Raw genomic sequence first — 12,248 nt, 5'->3', positions numbered from 1 at the left:
CCTTTCGCGCCCGGAGGTACGTGGGAACCGGGGCGGCGGGCAGAAGCGCGACTCCGCGCCCGCACAACGCGGTGCCCGGTCGTCCCCCCCCCCCCTCCTCGGGGGCGGCGGCGGCACACACCCCCCCCGCCCCAGCGCCCCAACTTTCCACCGCGGAGACAATAGTCGCTCCGTACCGGCCAGACCATTACGGCCGCCGGGGGGACGCGCGGCGGCGGCGGCGGCAGCGGTGGAGGCGGCAACGGGGCGGGCGGGGCGGCGGCGGCGGCGGCGGGCGCGGGCGCGGCGCGCGGGCGCGGCGGGCGGGGGCGGCGCGCGGGCGCGGGGCGCGGCGGGGGCCGGCGGGCCGCCCCCGCCCGCGCCAGTGGAGCCGCTCGGCGGATCATGTGCAGCTCGCCGCCGCTGCCGCTGCTGCTGCCGCCGCCGCCGCCGCCGCTGCTGCTGCTGTTGCCGTTGCTGCCGTTGCCGCCGCTCGCATGCGGCGCGCGCGGTTTCACCTTCAGGGCGGCGGGCGGCTCGGCGCGCCCTTCCACAAACGTTGCCGCCGCCGGCGAGCGGAGGAGGTGAGGGGCGGCGCGGGCGGGGGGGTCCTCGGGCTGCGCCCCTGAGGGGACAAAAAAAAAACCAACAAAACAAAAAAAACCAAACCCCAAAAACACAACAACTTCGCGCGCCCCCCCCCCCCTTCCCCCCTCTTTCCTCCCTACCGGGAACTGTCCCCCCCCGGTCATCGGAGCGGCTCCAAAATGGTAACTTTGCGCTGTTTCGTGAGGGGGGGGGGGGGGTCGGTTTTACTGCAGCGGTGGTGCCGGGGGTTGGGGGGGGGGTCTTGCGGGCTCTTGGGAGCCTTTTGGCTTTGTACGCTCCGTCACGGGCGGGGGTGAGGGGGGGGGGCGGACTGCGATATTAATCCATTAAGAAACAAAGAACAAATTACCTCACTTTAAAGTAAAACGCTCCGGCTAATGAAGGTGGGTGATGGGTCTTGGAGCCCCGCGTAGCCACTTCAATTATTAAGTGGTTCTTTTTATTTATTTATTTATTTTTCTTATCCCCTCGCCCGATCGCATTGATTCAACGTGTGCGTGAAATGCCCGGTGTGCGGTTGTGTGTGTGTCGTGTCCCCCCCCGTCCCGTTCTCCCCCCCCCCCCCCGTTTTTTAGCTCCTCTCCGCCGCGAGTGGATAGCTGCGTGATCCCCGTTACAGAAGTACACAGTTTATCAAAGGAAGTTGGGGGTGGGCGGGCAGAGAAAACAATTATTCACGTATAGACAGCGAGGAGGGCTCGAAGGACAATGTCTCCGTAGCGATTATTTCCAGAAGAGGAAAATAGCCCGTTTGATGCGGGTGGGGTGGGGAGAGAGGCAGGGAGTTTAATGTATATGTTAAAAAAAGGAAGCGGGGGGGGGGGGACGGGGACGACACGACGACCGACGGGAGAGGGGGAGAGGAGAGAGAGAGAAAGAAAGAAAAGAAGAATAGAAATAATGCAGTTCCAGACATTTTGTGCTATAAAAGCTTTCCTCCTCCTCGTCCCTCCCTCCCTCCCCCCGCTACTATCTTCGGTGATAATTAGCATAGCGCCTAGTCGCGATCCTAATGCGAATTAAGTACTTGGGCAAGTTGAGGAAAGTTTGGCTGGGTAAACTTTGCTATAAGGGAACAAGGTGGGGTGTTAAAAGAGGCAGTACGTGTGGGGAGGCGTGCGGAGCATGACAGCCGGCCGTTGTTTTTCCCCTCAAACCTGCTAACCTCTGCAATTAACTGCTGGAGACAAACCCTGTGTTTTAAGCCGAAAAGTGTCGGTTTGGAGTCAGCACCATTTATTAGGAGCGTTAATAAGCTCCCAGCAGCAGACAGGGATCTTCTGGGGAATGCGCATTGTGTGTGCCCACAGCTTATCCTTTACATTACCCCTATAGATACGGAGGCGCTCGGGCACTGGGCGTGCAAATATAATTTTGCTCGGACTGCTTTCTAAACATTAATTCTGGTCTTTATTTAATCCAGATGCAGGGTTCCCCTCCCCCCCCCCCCATTTGCTGCCTTATTGTTGGTTTACATTTTCTGAAAAGGCGACTGGTGTAACCTGTGGAATTTGAAATGCAAATAAAAGCCTGTGGGAGTTGAGGCAGAACAAATCAGCATTTATAAAGTGAAAAAGATTTAATGTCTTTGAAACCATTGCGAGATTTTTTTTCTTTTTTTTTTTTTTTTTAATAAGGACTGAATCGTGACGTCAGGTCGTTTGGGAAAGATTTTTTTTTTTTCAATGTCTGAAACGCGGGTATGCGAAGTGCTTACAGGAAAAACAGATTACAAGATTAACATCTGTTAACATGATCGTTTATCTCCAGCCAAAAATAGGTCAGTCCTTTCTTAAGGAAACACGATTGCTGGGCGCATGATTAAATAATGAAATTAGGCTGATGAGTTCATAAATTAGACGCTGTGCCGACGTGCGTTAGGATCCGACCTGTGACAAAAATAGGTAATTCGGGGTCCGCCCGAGAGCGGTGCGGGGTCAAAGTCCCTTTTTGGGGAGAGGCTCAACTCTCTCGCCGCCTCCTCCTCCTCTTCCTCCTCTTCCCCCCCCCCCCCCCGCGTCGCACCCAGGCCGCCGGCAGCGTCTCCCCGGCCGGAGAGCCGAACTCCTTCCCTGCCAGCGGAGAAGTTTCCTCGGCGGGGGGGTTGGTGGGTGGGCCGGCCGAACGACCGACCGGACGGACGGACGGACGGACGCGCCGCGGAGCCCACGCCCGCGTTCCCCGCCCCGCCGGGGCGGCCCCAGCCCACGGACCCGCCTCCCGCCACCGCCCGGCCCCGCTCGGCCCCGGGGGTGTCGGGGCGCGGCGCGGTGGGACGGGGAGCGGGACCGCCGGCCCCCGGCGCTGAGCGCCTCCCCCGCCCGGCCGCCTTGCTTCTGCCGCCTCGCTGTTCCCCTCGCAGTGGTGGGGTTGGATGGGGTGGGCTGGGTTTTGGTTTTTTTTTTTTTTTTTTTTTTTTGGAAGTGGATGCAAAAGTGCCCCTATGAAAAATCTCCTCGGGCCTGGCGATGCCATCGGTACGCCTTTTTTTTTTTTTTAATTTTATTCTTTTTTTGTCTTGGAGGCGGATTCACCAATTTCTAGACGAAAATCGCAGCTCTTCTAAATTGTGAGCTGGCTGGCCCCTCGGCGGTCGGGGAGAGGTCCCAGAAGCCTGCCCGGCAAAGGGCCGCTGTGCTTTGGCCCTGTGCCATGGACTTTATTTCATGCTTGCTGCACTAAATGAGTTAACAGCCAAAGGGTTTTTCATTAACTCGACTTGGCAACCGTGTATTTGGTTGGCTTCCCCCCCTCCCTCCCCCCCCCCCCCCCAAAAAGAGCATAATTTTAAGCAGAAGCTGAATGGCATAACATGGGTTGATTGGGAGAGGGGTCTGTTTTTCAAGCTCTTCTGCCAGATTTCCTTTGTCCCCCCCCTCCTTGTGCGTGGCGTGTGGGTGAGTTGATAGCTGAGAGTTTTATTTCGTGGGGCGTGCATGTCTTGATTTTTGACCAGGGCTTTCCTGCAGTGCATTAAGGCCCTGCTTGTCCTGGAGGGGACCAAGCAAGAGGATGCTGACCCTGAGGGAGGGCAACGACCTGCAGCTGCTTCCCCTTCATCTCCCCCTCAACCCCACGGGGGGTGTGTGGATGGGGCCGGGGGGGTGTGTGTGCGTGTGTGTGTACATGCTGGGGGGCTGTGCGATTGCATGCAGGGCAGGTACACGTGGGGCCGGGAGGGGGGCTGTTGCAAGTGGGACGGGGGTGTGCGTGTGTGCACACATGCAGGGCCGGGATGGGGTACGTGGCATCGCTGCACATGGGCCAGATGCGTGTGCCCGCAGGTCCTGCCGGGTCGGGGGGGGGGGGGGGGGCAGGTATGTGTGTGCACGCCAGGGAGGGAATCGCATGGGTGCAGGTGTGTGTGTGCACGCGTGCAGGGGCGGGGGGGGGGTGCTGCATTGAGGCAGGTGGATGTGCGTACTCGTGCATGGGTGCGTGTGGTGCTGGGGATGTGCCCCACGGGTGGGTGTGGGTGGCAGTGGGTGCAGGGAGCACCCTCCAGGAGGGCTCCCCACTCTTGCCCTTCAGGCTGGCTGCTGCTCACGGGCCAAAAATAACTGCGTTGCAAGAGGTGTTGGGTGTTTTGGGGGGAGAGCAACGCCAGGGAGGGGTAGTGGTGATAGGAGCAAAGGTTTTACCAAGGCGGGGAGTATCTGGGGGAGTTTCGCTCCTGTAGTGTTGTCTATGGCCATGGGATGAGTCGCCTCTCGGTGAGCGCTGCCGCTTTGTTTTCCGCCAGCGTGTCCTTCAGCTCTGTCACAGCAGACCCACGGCTGCCCGGCCTGGTCGTGCACTGCTCTGCACGCCCCACCTTGTCCCGCCGGGCGGTGAGGAGGGGTGGGCTGCAGTGGTTTTCGGAGCTTTTCCCCTGGTAAAACTGGAAGCTGAAGTTGTGTAGGAGCACCTGTGGTGTAATTAGTATTACAGTGCAGTTATTCCAGGAGACATCTTTAGTTTCACAAGAGTAGCTGTCATAGCCATCTTGAATGAGCTCTGTACAATAAAGTGATTTGTGTGGAGCTTTGTGTTAGTGGCATGGTGCGCAGCACCTTTACTAGCTCCTGGTGTAAAATATTTTTTAGGTATCTCTAAAAATTCTGGCCTGGGATTTGTTTTCAAGCCTTTAGTTCCTATAAAACTGAGTGATGTTGAAGAGACATCTAGTTAGTGGTAAGTACTATGTGGTCTGTGTGAACAATAGGGCATTATAACACCACTCTAAACTGTTAGTTTAATATGCAAAGATAATGCTTACAAAAGAAAAAAAGAGAAAAACATCAGTGTCTTAAGGAATAACATTGTCTTAAGGAATGATCCAAAACACATTTAGAGAGAGGAGTGGTATTTGTTAGCACAGCTCCTATGTAAGCTCAGCGTGACCTTCTGCATTGCTGTATGTGACTAAAATATGCATCGAGAGCTGCATACAGTCCCTCCGTGGATGTGAACGACTACCTCTCTGTGCATCATAGAAAACAGTTTGCATCACTAAGGCAAAGGCTACCTGTTGTTATTTGCAAGTGACCTCGGTAACAGTATAGCTGGCTGGAATGGAGCAACAGCAGTGACATTCAACTTTTGTAGATTAAAGTTTTCCTGTGACAGTGACTAATGTCTTTGCTTTAAAAATCGGGTTCATTGTATGTTTTTATAGTTGGTCATAGTATCATGCTGTCACCAAGATTTAATAATAGCAATTATGAGTACAGAAGTACTCATTGAAGGGGTGAAAACGATTGTGCCATCATTCCGAATCTCTGCCTGTTGAACTGCCCGTAAGCGCAGCCATCCCTCATTTTGGCTAAGGAAGATGTTTATGTCTCAACACTTGACAGATCTGCTTCAGAAGCAGGGACGTTGGCTTCAATTGACTGAAAAATGAGTAGCCTTTAAAATGCAGCTTGCCGTGAATGCTTGTGTAGCTGGTACCAGGGAGGGCAGCCTGGAAGAGTATCATCAGATGAGTGATGTAGTTACCAACTCTTGCGAACTTTGGGCAGTCTATTTATTTGGATTTTTTTTAAGGTCTTCATGTGCAGGTGACTTCAACAGAGTTATCTATAGTTATCTGTGATCTTAACTGGTGAGTTTTAGGCTGAGGTCCCGTCTGATGGAGGGCATCTATATTTAGTATGATGCAAAACCTGTCAACTTTGAAAGATCTCACTTCTGTGAAGATTTAAATTCATGCCAAATACTTCCAGGACTTCTCTGGGATTACATACAGTATGCAAAATGAGCCAATGCATAAGCTTTTGTGAGACCAGTGATGAAGTCTGCATATGTGTACTCAAGCTGGGTTTGACTGTATTGTTTCTTAAAGTCATCAAAATAGAAAGCTGAAATACAAAGTTGATTGCGTTTTGCAGGAAGCAACTTGTCCGAGCTTGCAATTTTTGCAAGTAAAATGTGCCCGTTTAAGTTTTTGAGACACAAGTATGAATTTGTAGATATGTACCTTTTAAGCCTGAATGGGCATTAAATTTCTGCGCAGCAGGGGGAAATGGACTACTACTGTTTTTCACAGCTGTGTGATGTTCCTCAGTTGGGTAAGAGCGTGTACAACTGTCCTATAAATTGACTTGTTGCTTGTGAGCCCAGCGCTGTCCCCTAATAAGCATGCTTGCCACTCCCATTGACTACTGGGAGTTGCATGAGCGTGTCTCTGGGTGGAATTGCAGTTTCTGTATGTGCGTCTGAAATCCTTAACAATATCAGCAATTAATCAGCTAAAACTTACTACAGTGATTTTTTCTTTCTCTTTTTTTTTTTTTCTGTATCCATACACTTAATCCAGATAATTAATCACCACATGGCAAAAAAACAGAAAAAAAAAAAAGTCACATTTATTTGATTAGATATCTGCAATATAAATATTTGAACCTTGGAGCAACATTGCTTTTTCAAAGCAGACATCTTACATGCTGCAAATGTTTATACACTTCAGTGCTAGGATAAAGCTGTTCTGACTCAGTCACTGAAGGCAAAATTCTGTTTTTCAGTTACCCAGCGTAACTGCATGGTTACTCTCTGGGCGTCATCAGTACAATACTTGGGAGTTACAAAGACTTAACAAATAGCAGTATTTCTTGATTGTCACTTCTATGTTAAAAGTAAATGAGACTTTCTGTCCTTTTCCAGCAGGAGCGATTCTAGTAAATATTATGTTAGTGAGCCCCCATTAAAACATGGTAGTGGATTATGGTCCAGGTAGTTAACATTGCCGTGGCTTTCATTAGGATGATGACTTCATTCCAAATGTTTACGTTCATTACCTAACTGTTAGTCAGCAAATGTTCAGTCTCTTGATCTGCTGAACCTGCTTTGCTATTTGAAGCCAATGAGCTCTGGTTTTTTGATGCGATGATTACTCAATGTCGGTTTTTCGTTTTTTGATGTTGTTTACATCTTGGTTATCTGCAGAGGCTCATCAGCGTTGTTAACACACTTCATGTTAGCAGTTTCTCCTTGCGTTCCTGAAACTGTTATTACGGCAACAGCTCTTATGCAAACGGACTCCAGGCATTAAGCATATGTTCTGAGATTAAATTAGTGCGCGGATGGACAATACTTGCATCTCTTAAGTTGCTGCCAAACTATTTATTGCCTAATAAGTTCTAGCAGGTATTTTATAGCAGTAGCACTGGGCTGCTGCAAGATAATTTGTTTGTTTACCGCTCCTGAGTTGTGAGCTAACACTGCAAATAGTGCCTGTTGCAGGGACACTGGGACAGTGGCTGTTTACATGGTGACAAAGTCAGGTGTTAGTGAAGGCACTGGTCTAAACTGTTTTAAGTCTTATGTCGCAGAGGAACAGAGCGTTTTTACTCTGGATTCAAAACCACTTACGTTCTGATGGCCACTTAAAATCCATTTTTGCTAACCTTTCATTAAAGTGATTGCTTATGGAAAAGAATTTAGTTCGTATCAGCAGGATATTGCGTAGCTTAACACTTGTTCAATGAAACCCACATTTCATTACGGGCTGTTACAGAAGCCAAAGGCCAGGTGTTGCTGTTGTACAGTCGTCGTAAACTCACGGTAACTTTAGTAGAGTGACTCTGAATTTACAGGGCTGTGTGTGGGGATGAATTTAGCACACAGCACTTAGCTCCTAATTAAAGCTTATAGTATTACATCCGTAATCAGGGCACTCTTAGAATCTCTAAGAAATTACTTTTTTCTTTGTCTACTCTTCTCCCTTTTCTTTCTCGCCATCTTGCTGCATGGCGTTGGGAGCTTGCTTCTCCGTGTTGGGGCCGTCATATTTACGTCCCAAAGGAAATGTTTTCCAGCAGTGTACTCCAAATTGCAAAGTAGAATAATTTTGTGGCTCCCCAAATCTTTAAGGCCAGTTTCTAAAACGATCTAGCTTTTAATCTTCTTTTCAAAGTAAAACAGAAACTACAAAGCATATATAATTACAATTTGTAGCTATTTTTAGACTTCTGACATGTTTCACTTATAGTATAATGATAAAAACAAATACTCGGCACAGAGGCTAGACAGACAATTTTCAAACCAACAGCATCCGCTCCAGCTACCCTGCGTGTATTTCATACATGTTTACTTTGGTCCTTTTTTTTTTTTTTTTTTTTTTTTTCTCTTTTTGGTTGGGAGTGTACCAAAACTGTGTTTCAGTACATGACTGGGGGGGGTGCGGAGAAAACGAGAGCTCAGTCTATCAGGCAGGTCCTGTTGGGAGTGTTTGCTGGAAATCGGATCGTATGTCAGTGAGTTTTAACGTATTGCACACACACACACACGCATGCTTGGCTTTTGTGGCAGGTAAAATGAAGGAAGAACGGTGAGTTGGCTTGTCACTATTTTTACACTGCATGGAAATGCTTATGTTGTCTCATTACAGGGATAAAGCTGACTTTAATAGTAATTTTTCCCTGTCTTTTTTAAAAAGATGGTGAGCAGTGAAGTGGCATTAGCTCTCAGTAAAGAGAGAGAGTGAGTGGTGGAAATTGAGGTGTTTTAGTCACAATTGTAGCCTCGTTTTAAAATAATCATGTTTGTTTATTTAAAAATAGATTTGGGAAGAAATTAGCCATGTTCTTTGTTTTTAAAAGGGTAACGTGTGTGCACTCACCATATGGTAGCATTTAACCCATATTGTATGAGCTGACAACAAGTCACATTTATGCTCTGATTTATTTTAGTGTTTCAGAATGTTCTTTTTCTGAAATCTAGTACAATAAATGATGCATTTAGGATTGTGCAATGTAACTGTGTCTTTAGCTGTTTTGCCTCATTGTTATAATGATACCAGGTTCATGAGTAAGCAATTTTTTTTCCCCCCCTTCTGAAATAATTTCCGTAAGAAATAGCCGGGCTCTGAATGTTGAAATGATTTGCAGGAAGAGTTATGAACAATAGCCAGTGACACAGTGTGTTGTAAAAGGATCGCGGGGCGAGGTGTTACGGTCTCTGCTGGCTGAAACTAGAGCTGCTCCTTTGATGGTTGAGGATGTGCTTGGAAAGAGTTTCTCCCCCCCCCCCCCCCAGTCATTGCACAGAGGTTGCTTAGTTGTCTGTTTTAATGGATGCATTCTGGCTTCCCATGTGGTAGACTGTGAGGCACCTATATTGGTGAGCTGGTACCAGTATTGGCAGCCAAGTATGATAAAACCATGAATAGGGCAGCTTAAGGATTGACTTAAACTATGCAATTAGGGAAATAAGGTCTCTTATTTTCCCTTTGGATTTGGAGCCCCTGGGAATTGTATTTTTAGGCTTGCTTTCCCCTGTGCCGTCCTAGCTATCCATATCTGCAGGGTTTCAGGGGACGGGGCTCTACTTGGAAGTCCCAAGGCGTGCAGTAAATAGGAGTTAGCCCCATACCGTGTGTCGGGTGAGAACTTCCAAAAGTCAGTGGCATTCCTTGGTGAGGTACCAGTTGCTCACCATCTGTCTCTTAAAGTCATTTCTTTTAACCTTGGAATAAAAAAATATTTCAACAAGGTTATTCACGTGTTTGTGTGAAGTGCCTATAAGCGTACCGAAAAACTGCTAAGCTTCTAATTTCAATGTGGTGTTTGAATACTAATGTATACCAATTAGGAATGGCTGACATTGTAATTTATAGAAGTTGAAAGGAGCATTAAACACCACCCTTCCAACACTAAATACAGCTTTTCCTCCTGTGCGTAGCTGCTTACATGAAACCAAGGGTCTACTTTGCAGATTGTTGTGCTAGCACATTGATACATCCTTGGATAAACTACCAGTCTTGTGCATTATCACGTCAGCCCCTTTGCAACATCCTGTGTATAACTATACCTTTAGCTGATTAACACAATACTTTCTTGGTATTTGTTTTTAATGACTCTGTGAATGCTTATTTTTAGAGAAGTCTTTTCATCACTGCTGAGAAAAGCTGTACGAAATCTATAAATACTTACTTTAATTAGATTTGCTCTGTTTGTCTTTTTTTCTTTCCCCCCAGATAAATTTTACCTCTGTAATGAATGCTGTGATCCTCAATGCATAATTTATATTGACATTAATAATGATACTTGGAGAATGTTTTAGTGCCAGTTTGAGAAAATGTGACAATTTATGTTGATAACCCCAATCCCATTAAATTTGGACAGATTTTAGTAGAGAGAGCTGTGTCTATCGGTCGTATGATGAAATAACCCACTTCTTCTGGTTGTGGCAAGCATATTGGAGAGTTCATCTTATCATGAATGGTACTTACCAGGTGTCAAGTGACATGCCAGACACACAGCTTTGCTTCTGAATGACTCCTTCCAATTAGAAAGTAATGGCTTTAACGGGATCAACTGAGTAATCGGAGTCTCTCAGTTCTCCAGTGCCAGGAGGTGTATATTTGCAAATGTTATTTATTTATCTGCTCTTTAATGAGTTGTGAATTTATTGGTAACTTTGGGTAAATTTAGGGACCGGGGAATAGTACGTGGAAATTGTGGGATTAATGGTTTAGCAGTTGGGATTAAAAATAGTCAGAGCAAATTACCCTGTTGATACTGAAGCCAGAATCTGTTAATGGGGTTAAAAGAAGATTGGTTTATCAGTCATTTATTTTCTAGGTTGATTAGGGATTATAGGTTGCCATGTATTTGTGTTACAAAAGTAAGCAGTGCAAAAGGCGAGGATTGCTAATATTTCACTTTAAAGTTTCATGCACTTAAAAGGAGGGTGTCTGGAGCTCAAAAGTGTCTTCTAGACTGTGGGCAGCCTTTTCCCCCAGATTTTGATGCTCTGAAGTGGATGTCTAAGGAGCCTGGGTATTGTAAAGGGGTGGCTTGGCTTGTTAAAAGTCTGAAAAGCAGAGCGAAAGCTGTAAGGTAATCTGCGAAATTTGTGCAGGCCGCTGAGCACGGAATTTTAAATGCCTGTTACTGAATTGTCTGCTGTTACGTCTCCTACTGTTTCAGTGCAGAACCTAGGGCAGTTCTGGTCACGATGATGTATATGATGTGCAGTCTGTGCAATAGACTGATGACTTCTGTGTGTCCTGATGTAACCTGCAAACCAACTGTCTTCATGTGTACCCCTGCATAACAAAGTCTGTTAACTGCCACCTGTATATTGCAGGCCACGCGTTCGTCTTTGAGCTAGGCACAGAATTGCAAACAAGGGCGTCCCCTCTGAGTCTTCATAAAAAGATGAGAGCCACGATGGAGTCGTTTAGATATTACTCTTATCTTCTGCCATCTAGCTCAGGAGACACTGTGGCTTTCACAGTCTTCGCTACCTTGTTCTGGTGCACAGCTTGAGATAACCTAGTGACATTTATTGGCTTTTCAATACTTGCCAAGTGAAATGCAGTGAAATGGCAGGTGAAGATTTCTGCAACGTTTTAGCTAGATTTGGAGCACTGGAGAAGATCGGTGGAGAGACTCGTAACTGTTTTCCCTTCCTTGGCTCTGGCAGAAAATAAGGGGGAGAACATGAAGTTTAAGAAGAGAAATGCCGACCTGGTTTGAAGGAGGAACGGAAGATATTAGCTAAAGAGGAATCTGCTGGGGACTGGCCAGTCTGGCAGGCTGAGGAAACGGAAGGAAATGGGGTCCTTGAGGTGTAAGGAATCAGGATAATTCCTTACCCTTCTAAACCTTAAGTCCTCTTCTCCCCTTGCAAAAAGCTAGTCCAAGCCTCCTGCAGGCTCTGGGACTGGTGTCCAGGGGTCAAGGCTTGTATCACCAGGCTGGAGAGGAGGACAGATGGTTATCCCCTTAATGTGGCTCATCTGTGCGTGAGTTTTGTGCTCCCAGAAGATGAGAGAGAGAGCGTAATGGACATAGTGAAGGATGAGCAGCCCCAGGCAGTGGCGGGATCAAGAAGTTTGAAGTTTGGTTTGAGTCCTTTCTCGTTGTGCAGACCAGCGCAGGTTACTCTGCAGTGTGTAGGGACCCTTCAGCGGTCCTGCTGGCTCAGCAGGGTTGGGAACACTGCCCTCCGAGTTGGCGCTTCCTCTGCACAGGAAAAAAAATAACCCCAAACCATCACTCAGGAGTTTCTGTCCTCTGTTGTCCTGATGGAATAGGACACACTCTCTCTTAAACTAAACTCTCTTCAACATTTAAGAAAAAGGACAAGATGTTCAGAAGTGTGAGTCTGACAGCTAAGAAGATGCTAGACTTGAAACAGATTTTTGTTGTTCTTACAAACCCAGTTTATTC

General features: G+C 47.5%; 1 protein-coding gene across 4 annotated transcripts in view; it reads left to right on the top strand.

The window, feature by feature from the left end:
* Window positions 1-346: 346 nt before the first annotated feature.
* Window positions 347-12,248, top strand: part of ZNF516 (zinc finger protein 516) — a 105,705-nt gene continuing 93,803 nt past the window's right edge. The window contains exon 1 of one of the 4 annotated variants that reach the window (XM_030011939.2): window positions 347-563. The gene's annotated coding sequence lies outside the window, so the exon portion shown is untranslated. Of the gene's footprint in view, window positions 564-686; window positions 750-3,046; window positions 3,066-12,248 lie in introns of those variants that run through there. The other 3 variants (XM_030011942.2, XM_030011940.1, XM_030011941.2) reach the window with 3 other exon arrangements.

This window comes from Aquila chrysaetos, chromosome 4, assembly GCF_900496995.4.
Source record: "Aquila chrysaetos chrysaetos chromosome 4, bAquChr1.4, whole genome shotgun sequence".
NCBI lineage: Eukaryota > Metazoa > Chordata > Aves > Accipitriformes > Accipitridae > Aquila > Aquila chrysaetos.
Note: the sequence above shows the minus strand (reverse complement) of the source record. Positions and strands in the feature narration are given on the sequence as shown.